Below are 9,974 nucleotides of genomic sequence, written 5' to 3'. Positions count from 1 at the left end.
AGGCAGTGATGGTATGGACTCAGCTGCCTCTCTGGGAAGCAGTGAGCGTGTTCCATGTGTGAGAGGAAGAGTGAAATGGCTACTTAGTAGCTATTGGGCAACCCATGGCAGAGACTGGCTAGAGGCTTACGAACACTGTCTTAGTCCATTTTCCATTGCTGTAAAGGAACCTGAGGCTGGTAATTTATAAAGAAAGAGGGGTGTTTGGCTCATGGTTCTTCAGGCAGTACAGGAAGCATGATACCAGCACCTGCATCTGGGGAAGGCCCCAGGAAGCTTCTACTTATGGCCTCAGGACAAGGGGGAGCAGGCATGCCACATGGCAAGAACGATGCCAGGCTCCTTTAAACAACCAGGCCGGGTGCAGTGGCTCACACCTGTAATCCCAGCACTGTGGCCAACGTAGGAGGATCGCTTCAGGCCAGAAGTTTGAGACCAGTCTGGGCAACATAGCAAGCCGCCATCTCTAAAAAAAATTAGGCTGGGCGCCGTGGCTCACACCTGTAATCCCAGCACTTTGGAGGGCCGAGGTAGGCAGATCACTTGAGGCCAGGAGTTCAAGGCCAGCCTGGCCAACATGGTAAAACCTTGTCTCTATTAAAAATACAAAAATTAGCTGGGTGTGGTGGCAGGCACCTGTAGTCCCAGCTACTCAGGAGGCCGAGGCATGAAAATCACTTGAACCCAGGAGGCAGAGGTTGTAGTGAGCCAAAATTGTGCCACTGCACTCCAGCCTAGGTGACAGAGTGAGATTCTGTCTCAAAAAAAAAAAAAAAAAAAAAAAAAATTAGCCAGGTGTGGTGGTGTGGGCCTGCTCAGGAGGCTGAGGTGAGAGAATCACTTGAGCCTGGGAGGTGGAAGTTGCAGTGAGCCGTGATTGCACCACTGCACTCCAGTGTGGATGACAGAGTGAGACCCTGTCCCAAAAAACAAACAGACAAAAACCAAGCACCCACATGAACTAATAGATTGAGAGCTCACTCATTACCATGGGGAGGGCACCAAGCCATTCCTGAGGGATCCACCCCTATGATGCAAACACCTCCCACCAGGCCCACTCCTAACACTGGGGCTCATATTTCAACATGAGATTTGGAGGGGCCAAACATCTAAGCTATATCGAACGCCAGCCCCTCTACTGCCAGAGGAACTGCTAGATCACATTCCCCACTTTCATTGCGTTAGATGTGGCCATGGGCGGAGTTCTGGCCAGTGGAAGGTGGGTGGAAGTGAGGTACTTGTCTATTATAAAAACCCACACAACCTTCCAAACCATTCTCCTTGTTCTCTCCAGGCTGCTGACTGCATACAGATGCCCAAGGCCAATGTGGAAGCCATGTGTCAAAGATGGCAGGGGGCCGGGCATGGTGGCTTACACCAGTAATCCCAGCACTGTGGAAGGCTGAAGCAGGAGGATCACTTGAACCCAGGAGTTTGAGACCAGCCTGGGCAACATAGTGAGACACCATCTCTACAAAAAATTTAAAAACTGGGCCAGTCGTGGTGGCTCACGCCTGTAATCCCAGCACTTTGGGAGGCTGAGGCAGGCAGATCACAAGGTCAGGAGTTCGAGACCAGCCTGGCCAACATAGTGAAACCCTGTCTCTACTAAAAAATACAAAAAATTAGCTGGGCGTGGTGGCAGGTGCCCATAATCCCAGCTACTCGGGAGGCTGAGGCAGGAGAATCGCTTGAACCCAGGAGGCAGAGGTTGCAGTGAGCCGAGATCGCGCCATTGCACTCCAGCCTGGGCAACAGTGCAATGAGACTCCATCTAAAAAATAAATAAATAAATAAATAAATAAATAAATAAATAATAAAATAAAAAACTAGCCGGGCACAGTGGCTCACATCTGTAGTCCCAGCTACTTGGGAGGCTGAGGTGGGAGGATTGCTTGAGTCCAGGGGGTTGAGGCTGCACTGAGCCGTGATTGCACCACTGTACTCCAGTCTGGGTGGGTGACAGAGCAAGATTCTGTCTCAAAAAACAAACAAAAAAGAACTTTTATGACTTTATGGAACTGAGGCCAACTGGATTTCATATGAAGAAATACACTTCTATTACATGAAGCCACTGAAACCTTGGTGTTTGCCTGTAATAGCAGCTGGTGTCACCTTAACTAGAGTTGAAGCAGAGCAGCCAGAGCAGGGAGAGGCAGGACCCTGGGGACACCTCATTAAAGAGTGGGTGACACGGAGGTGGCACAAAGGAGACTGAGAAGGAAGCAAGAAGAGGATGAGGGCAGAGTGGCCTTCTGGAAGAAAAGGAATGTGGTGGCCAGGCACGACGGCTCACGTCTGTAATCTCAGCACTTTAGGAGGCCAAGGCAGGCGGATCACTTGAGGTCAGGAGTTTGAGACCAGCCTGGCCAACATGGTGAAACCCCATCTCTACTGAAAATACAAAAACTAGCCAGGTGTCATGGTGTGTGCCTGTAATTCCAGCTACTCGGGAGGCTGAGGCAGGAGAATTGCTTGAACCTGGGAGGCAGAGGTTGCAGTGAGCTGAGCTCACACCACTGCATTCCAGCCTGGGTGACAGAGCGATACTCTGTCTCAAAAAAAAAGAATGGGCTGGGCGCAGTGGCTCACGTCTGTAATCCCAGCGCTTCAGGAGGCTGAGGCGGGCGGAACACAAGGTCAGCAGTTCAAGACCAGCCTGGACAACATGGTGAAACCCCCTCTCTACTAAAAATACAAAAATTAGCCAGGCGTGGTAGCAGGTGCCTGTAATCCCAGCTACTATGGAGGCTGAGGCAGGAGAATCGCTTGAACCTGGGAGGCGGAGGTTGCAGTGAGCCGAGACCGTGCCATTGCACTCCAGCCTTGGCAACTGAGTGAGACTCCATCTCAAAAAAAAAAAAAAAAAAAGGAATGTGGTGGAGAGAGAAGTGTCTTAGTCTGTCTTATGCTGCAATAACAGAGTACCTGAGACTGGGTAATTATGAGGAACAGGGATTTATTTTTTATAGTTCTGGAAGCTGGGAAGTCTAATATTGAGGGGCCGGCATCTGGTGAGGGTCTTCTTGCCACATCATCTGACAGTGGAAGGGCAAGAGAGGTAGAGACAGAGAGAGAGAAAGAGGCCAAATTCATCCTGTTATAAGGAACCCACTCCCACTGAGATAACAGCATTAGCTCTTTCTTGAGGGCAGAACTTCATAGCATAATCACCTCTCATTAGGCCCTACCTCAACACTGTTGCATTGGGGATTAAGTTTCCAACACATGTTTTTGGGAGTACACATTCAAACCATAGTGAGAAGAAACTCTAGATACATATGTATACATACATACATACATACATACATACATATATGTACTTTTTTTTGAGACAGGGTCTTCACTCTGTCACCTAGGCTGGAGTGCAGTGGGGGTGATCATAGCTCGCTGCAGCCTCAACTTCCTGGGTTCAGGCAATTCTCCCACCTCAGCCTCCTGAGTAGCTGATACTACTGGCATGCACGCCACCACACCTGGCTGTTTTTTTTTTTTTGTAGAGATGAAGTCTCACTATGTTGTCCAGGCTGGTCTCAAACTCCTGGGCCCAAGATCCACCCACCTCAGCCTCCCCAGGTGCTAGGGTTACACACATGAGCCACTGAGCCCAGCCAAACACTATATATATATAATATAAAAATATATATGTACCAAGGCAAAGGCTTACAAAATAATTTAAAAAGTATATATATATTTTTCCCAAACTAAAAAGGACGTGTCTATTGAGGCCAAGAGGATGCAAACAATCTAAAGATCAAAAGCCTATTATTTAATTAATTTCCTTTCTTTGCTTGTTAGATGAGATCTGGATTTGATGTGTCTGTTTTCTTGGCCCTGGTCTGCTCATGAAAGCCTTCTACAGGGGAAAGCTGTGGGCAGGTTCCTATAGCGACTCTTTGGGAGAACTCTCACGGGGCCGAGTAATTGCTTAGTTCTGCCTGCTTCGTTCCCTTCTGCTTCATAGGTACTACAAAATAGTTGTTGTCCACAGTGGTGAGCCCCGCAGTGAGTGAAAACAAGTTCTGGAAATTCAGTGTGCTGTCTTGGCACTGGTCCACGTCCTTCATTGTTATGTCTGCAGCCAGAGGGTCTTTTTGATTCTCCAAAAATCCAGGGAACTCCTTTCCCATGAGTACTTTCAGGCCCTCCTTCATTAAGTAGCCTTTATCCCCGGCAAATCTGTGAAATGTAAACAACACGGTTTCCATGGTGTGTTCCATTGGACTGGGGTTGTTCGTGAGATCTGTTGAAACCTTGGCTGGAGGTGCGTTGTGGGCGCTTGGCAAGCTGGGCCTCAGGGCCCCTCGGGAAGGAGCAGTATTAAGAACTTGTTTTGCTATCGCAAGGACAAAAAAACAAACACCGCATGTTCTCACTCATAGGTGGGAATTGAACAATGAGAACACTTGGACACAGGAAGGGGAACATCACACACCGGGGCCTGTTGTGGGGTGCGGGGGGGAAGGGATAGCATTACGAGATATACCTAATGTAAATGATGAGTTAATGGGTGCAGCACACCAGCATGGCACATGTATACATATGTAACAAACCTGCACGTTGTGCACATGTACCCTAGAACTTAAAGTATGAAAAAAAAAAAAAAGAACTTGTTTTGCAAAGGAGCCCCGGGTCAGGCACAGGGTCTGAGGCTGGCCTTGTGAGGGCCCCTTTCCTTGTGGGGACAGGCCACCACACCACGCGGCAGATGCAGCTCAGGGCAAGATGCAAGGTGGCAGGACCCAGGAGAGACGCTCAGTCCAAAGTGGAGAGGTGTTCAGGGGCTCTGGGCTGGGAGATTTACGTGGGGGTCTTAACTTCTTGGAGTCATGAACCCCTCTGAGAACAAGGCAAGAGCTAAGGCTTGAGAGCAATGTAGGCAGCTGTAGGCGCTATTTCACTCCCAGCCTCGGGGCTCTCATGGACCTCCTGAGGCTAGCCTGTGGGACCCAGGGAAAGAGCTTCGGCCTTATAGGGTCTCTTACAACCTTGACTAGCTGCCTCCCACAACCCTGCTGGGATCACTACCTTACAAAGCAGGAAATAGATGCCATGTAGAACTTGCTTGGAGTCACACAGCTACAAGTGTGATGCCTGAATTTGAAGGCAGGTGTGTCTGACTGTCCCGTTCCCTTAACAGTTCAGCACGGGGCCTTTTCAGTAATGGTTCAGCACAGGGCCTCTTCAGTCGTCCCGAGGCATCCCCAACACAGAAGGCGTCTGGGGAAGGGGTCAGGGGAGGGTTCAGGGAGGAGGGGATGTCTGGAATCAGCAGGTGGCATGGCCGTGGGAGCCTCAGGGCTAGGGAGAACCCAAGGCTGGGAGAGAGGCAGGGCCTTGCTCAGGATGTGGCAGAGACAGGGGTGAGCTCAGGCGGAAGCTTGAGCTGTCAGGCAGCCCTGCGTGGCCGGAGCGGAGTGGTGGACCCAGGAGTGAGGAGACGCCTCGTCCAGCAGCCCACGGTCTGTTTCCTTCTACCCCTGAATCAGGAGAGAGCGGGAGGCCTGACGTTAGCTAGGCTTCCCTCTGCCTAGCACTGTCATTACTCAGCCTTTGCTTTTCTTGGCCTCACAAGCAAGGCTGGGGACAGGAACGAATATGACAGTGTCTCAATCACCGTAGGGAGTCAGAGGCATTTCCCTCTAATCTGAGGCCTCCCCGTCTGAGGCCCTGTGTATTTGCTTCTAGAGCTGCCGTAACTAAGTACCACACACTAGGCAGCTGCAAACAACAGAAGGGTATTGCCTTACAGTTCTGGAGGCCAGGAGTCTGGAATTCAGGTGTGGACGGGCCTGCTCCCTCCGAGCCTGGAGGGGAAGACTTCTTGCCTCTTTCTGGCTTCCGGTGGTTGCCAGTCCTCCTGGCAGGCCCAGGCTTGCGGCTGCCTCCCCGCAGTCTCCGCCTCTTCTTTTTTTCACACAGAGCAGGAGCGTATGTCTGTCTCTCTGTCTCTTCGCTTCTTTTATAAGGACACCAGTCCTGTTGGATTAAGAACCCACCCTACACTCCAGTATGACCTCACCTTTGCTAATTACATCTGCAACAATCCTATTTTCAAATACGTCACATTCTGAGATACTAGGGGTTAGGCCTTGAGCATACCTTGTGATAGGAACACGGTCCTACCCATAACGCCCTGTGGGGTAATTTACCTTTCCCTAAGAAGCTCTGACCCTGAACACCCTTGGACTGTGGCATCCCCACCCTCACACCAGCCTCCAGCAGCCGCTGACCTGGCAGAGCCAGGAGCTGTGAGGCTTTCACAGCCCGTGCCTGGGTGACCAAGTCCAGCTCCTGCCACCAGAACCTTCCTTCCAGGGCGGCTCGTGAGTGGTACCGTGCTGGGAACACACAGCACGCAGCTTAGGGCACCGGCTGCTGCCACCAGCCCCCGGTTAATCTCCTCCAGCCTCAGCAAGAATGTGGTGGTGACAGGGGCTCTCAGGAAGGCAGGGAAGGAGGGGAGACCTGGTGCTTTTCTTTCAAGTGGAGAATTCTCCCCACGGATCTGCTCCAAGGGGTTAGTAGGGAGGGAGGGAGCCAGGTTTCCAGCCTGGGCTTCCTGACCAACAGTCCCTGGCCAGCCACTGGGCCCTGGGGGAGGTGGCTGTGAGGCTGGGGTCAGGGAGGGGTGCAAAGCCCGCTCAGCTCTGGGCCAGGTTTCCAGCAGGAGGACCTAAGACAGCACTGAGTCAGCCCAAGCCCACCTCAGAGTCAGGCTGGCTTCGTCATTAATTCCCTCCTTTGCTCCACCAACATTCACCCAGTACTTATTACATAGCAGGGACATGCGGACCGGGAGACCAAAGCAAAACAACAGGAGAGATGCTGAGGTCAGCTACACTCAGAGGAGAGGGCTTGGGGGAGGGCCCTGGATCTGGTTTGGAGAGGCAGGGAGCATTCTCCATGGGGGACATGTTACAGTTAGAGTGCATGCAAGTCAAAGGAACAGAGACCTGGAGACCCTGGGGCTCTCCGAGGGTGCCAGTCATCCCTCAGGACTGGGATGAGCCCCGATGCCAGGAAGGGCAAGCGCTGAGGCCAAGGACACAGGCAGGAGTCAGACGACATGGGGTCTGTACCAGGGAGCTTGGGTTTAATCTTCTGAGCCACCGGACGGCACTGATGGGTTTTAAGCAGTGTAAAGACTTGATCCAATTTGTGAATTGGATCATCCTGGCTGCAGTGGGCAAGCTGCTGGGGTGCCAGGAATTGTTTGGAAGTCATTGGTCCAACGCATGGCAGTGGTATGACCACCTGGGAGAATGACCCCGCAGAGCAGACAAGTGGCCCAGGACGCACCTTTCGGAATGTCAGAACTGGGAGGGAAGGCCGGGAAGAGGAGCTGGTCAGAGAGAGTATATAAGTGGCTGGAAGAGATAGAAAGGGGCCTTCAGAAGGCAGGCGGAGGACGGTTAGGGAAGATGGGATTGTCAGTAGCATCAGAGGCAGCCAAGAAGTCAAGTGATGCAAGAACTGAATGTATCATTGGGTTTGGTGATTGGGAGGTGGCCTCCGTGAGTGTAGCATGAAGGAGGTTGAAGCCAGCGGGCTTGCCACAGGCTGGCAGGCAGCTGGAAACTTGTTCCTTGTGCATAGCAGTTATGAAGGCTGGGGAGCGGCCTTCTTAGAGGAGAAGGAGGAGGAAGAGGAGGAGGAGGAGGAAGAGGAGGAGGAGGAAGAGGAGGAGGAAGAGGAGGAGGAGGAAGAGGAGGAGGAGGAAGAGGAGGAGGAGGAGGAAGAGGAGGAGGAGGAAGAGGAGGAGGAAGAGGAGGAGGAGGAAGAGGAGGAGGAGGAAGAGGAGGAAGAGGAGAAGGAGGAAGAGGAGGAGGAGGAAGAGGAGGAGGGGGAGGACAAGGAGGAGGAGGAGGAGCGGGGAGAGCTGCCCCTGATCAAGTTCCCTTGGGCATTGCTGGCTGAGCAAGAGCTTCAGCTTGCAGCTGCTTTGGGACTATTCGCCCTGGATGGAAGCCTGAGTGAATCGTTACCCCCAGGGTCCAAGGTGCTGCATTGTAGCAGCAAAAAGCCCCCATTATAACAGCGCTCAGCTGATGGCCTACTGCACGCCAGGCACTGAGCCAGGGCTTTGTGCACACTATTCCATCGAGTCCTGCACAAGGGTATTATAGCCCAGGTGCTGAGGTTCAGAGAGAGGTAAGTGACTTAAGCAAGAAGCTCTGCTAGTCAGTAGCAGAGAAGGGCTGTGAAACCAGGACGACCTGAACCTGAGGCTGTTTCAGCTTCATCCTGCTGTTGTCCTAACTCCTGGGAGATGTGGCTGAGAAGTTCTCTTTGGTCCTTGGCTGTTGGGTGATGAGTGGTTGACAGGTGGCTGTGCTTATCCAACCTGGGCCAGGAACTGGACTTCAGGTGGCTGGATCATTCATGGAGAGAGCGGCAGTGGCTGGGGTTGGCATGAGTCAAGGTAACAGATGGCCAATGCCGTCTTCTTGAGGGGTCCTCTGCTCTCAGGGTGGTGGTGGAACCGTGGAGGCAGTGGGGTGCAGGTACCAGGGGCCTCACCTGGAATGAAATCCTTAGCCCTGGGACCCTAGATGGGCTCTCGGTCTGAGGTCAGGGTCAAGGGTCACAAGTGCTAAACAGGGTCCTCCATGATGGGAGGAGCCTTCAGAATCCTGGAGGGTAATTCACAGTAGACTGCGGTAGCCCTCCGAGGAGTGAAGCTCTGAGTGGTGGCCATCTCTGGAGAGAAGGAGGGTGCAGCTAGTGGAGCTGATGGTCTAGGACAGCCCAGTGCTCCCTAGCAGTCATCCTCTGAGGGTACCACAATGGCTCCTCGATTTGGGAGCATAGATGCTGCACACAGGTGATCCTCACAACTGCAGCAGCCACAGCTGGATGGTGTGACAAGCGTTGCTGGGTGCTCTCTTTTCATCTGGGCACACAGCAAGACTATATGCCCAGCCTCTCTTGCAGTTAGATGTGGCCATGAGATTGAGTTCCATCTCAGTGGAGGGAACAGTCTGATGAAATGTGACTGCTTTTCTAGGCCTGCCTGTAACTATAAAAGCCTTCCCCACTTAACTAGTTCTTCATGCCCTTTCCCCTTTCATTGCTGGATGTCAACATCCCAAGTGACCTTGGGAGCCATGTGTTGAAGGTGACAGATCACGGGTAATTGAAGACCTCTGTGGCAGAGAGCTCCTCCTCCAACTCCAGGGACTGGGCCCACCTGTGACTGTTTATGTGAATGAGAATTCCACCTCACTACGCTTGTGCCATTATCATTCTCAGGCTTGTTTCTTGCAGCATTAACTGATCCTGTCTAATACAGATAGCCACAAAGCCGTTAGGTCCTGAGATCTCTTAGCTTTCATCTCCGGCTATTCTGTATCTGTTCAGCAGTTTTGGCTCCCCCTAGCCTGGAGCAGATGTGGAATTTGAACCTCACGAGGCACAAGCCAAGTCATTTTCTTTGGATGATTATGTTATGATGTGCTGATGTACCATCTTGGGGAGCCAGACCCTGTAAAGTGGTTCATTCCCCTCCTTTACTGTGGGTGTAATTGTGCCTGGAGTGTTGACCTCAGCTAGGACCAACTTTCTCCAAATAGACAGGGGCAGAGATCACCTGTGCTGGCTTCCTGTTGCAATTTTATGTCCCCACCAGAGCACAAATAGCACTCCCCTGGGTGAAGTGGCTCAGGGAACAAGGAGGACAGACAGAAACTGGTTTCTCAGCTCCTGGCAGCTCATGCTGCTACCAGGCCTTTCTCCTTCTCTAGGAGGCTGGCTGTGAGGTAGGAGGGGCGGAAAAAAGGTGACAGTGTTTCACTTTTGTTTTGTTTTTTGAGACAGGGTCTTGCTCTGTGGCCCAGGCTGGAGTGCAGTGGCACAGTCATGGCTCACTGCAGCTTCAACCTCGCATCCTCAAGCAATCCTCCTGCCTCAGCCTCCCAAGTAGCTGGGAAGACAGGCGTGCGCCACAACACTCGGCTAATTTTTTATTTTTA

Source organism: Pongo pygmaeus, chromosome 19 (assembly GCF_028885625.2).
Source record: "Pongo pygmaeus isolate AG05252 chromosome 19, NHGRI_mPonPyg2-v2.0_pri, whole genome shotgun sequence".
NCBI classification, from domain to species: domain Eukaryota; kingdom Metazoa; phylum Chordata; class Mammalia; order Primates; family Hominidae; genus Pongo; species Pongo pygmaeus.
This window is presented reverse-complemented; position numbering follows the sequence as displayed.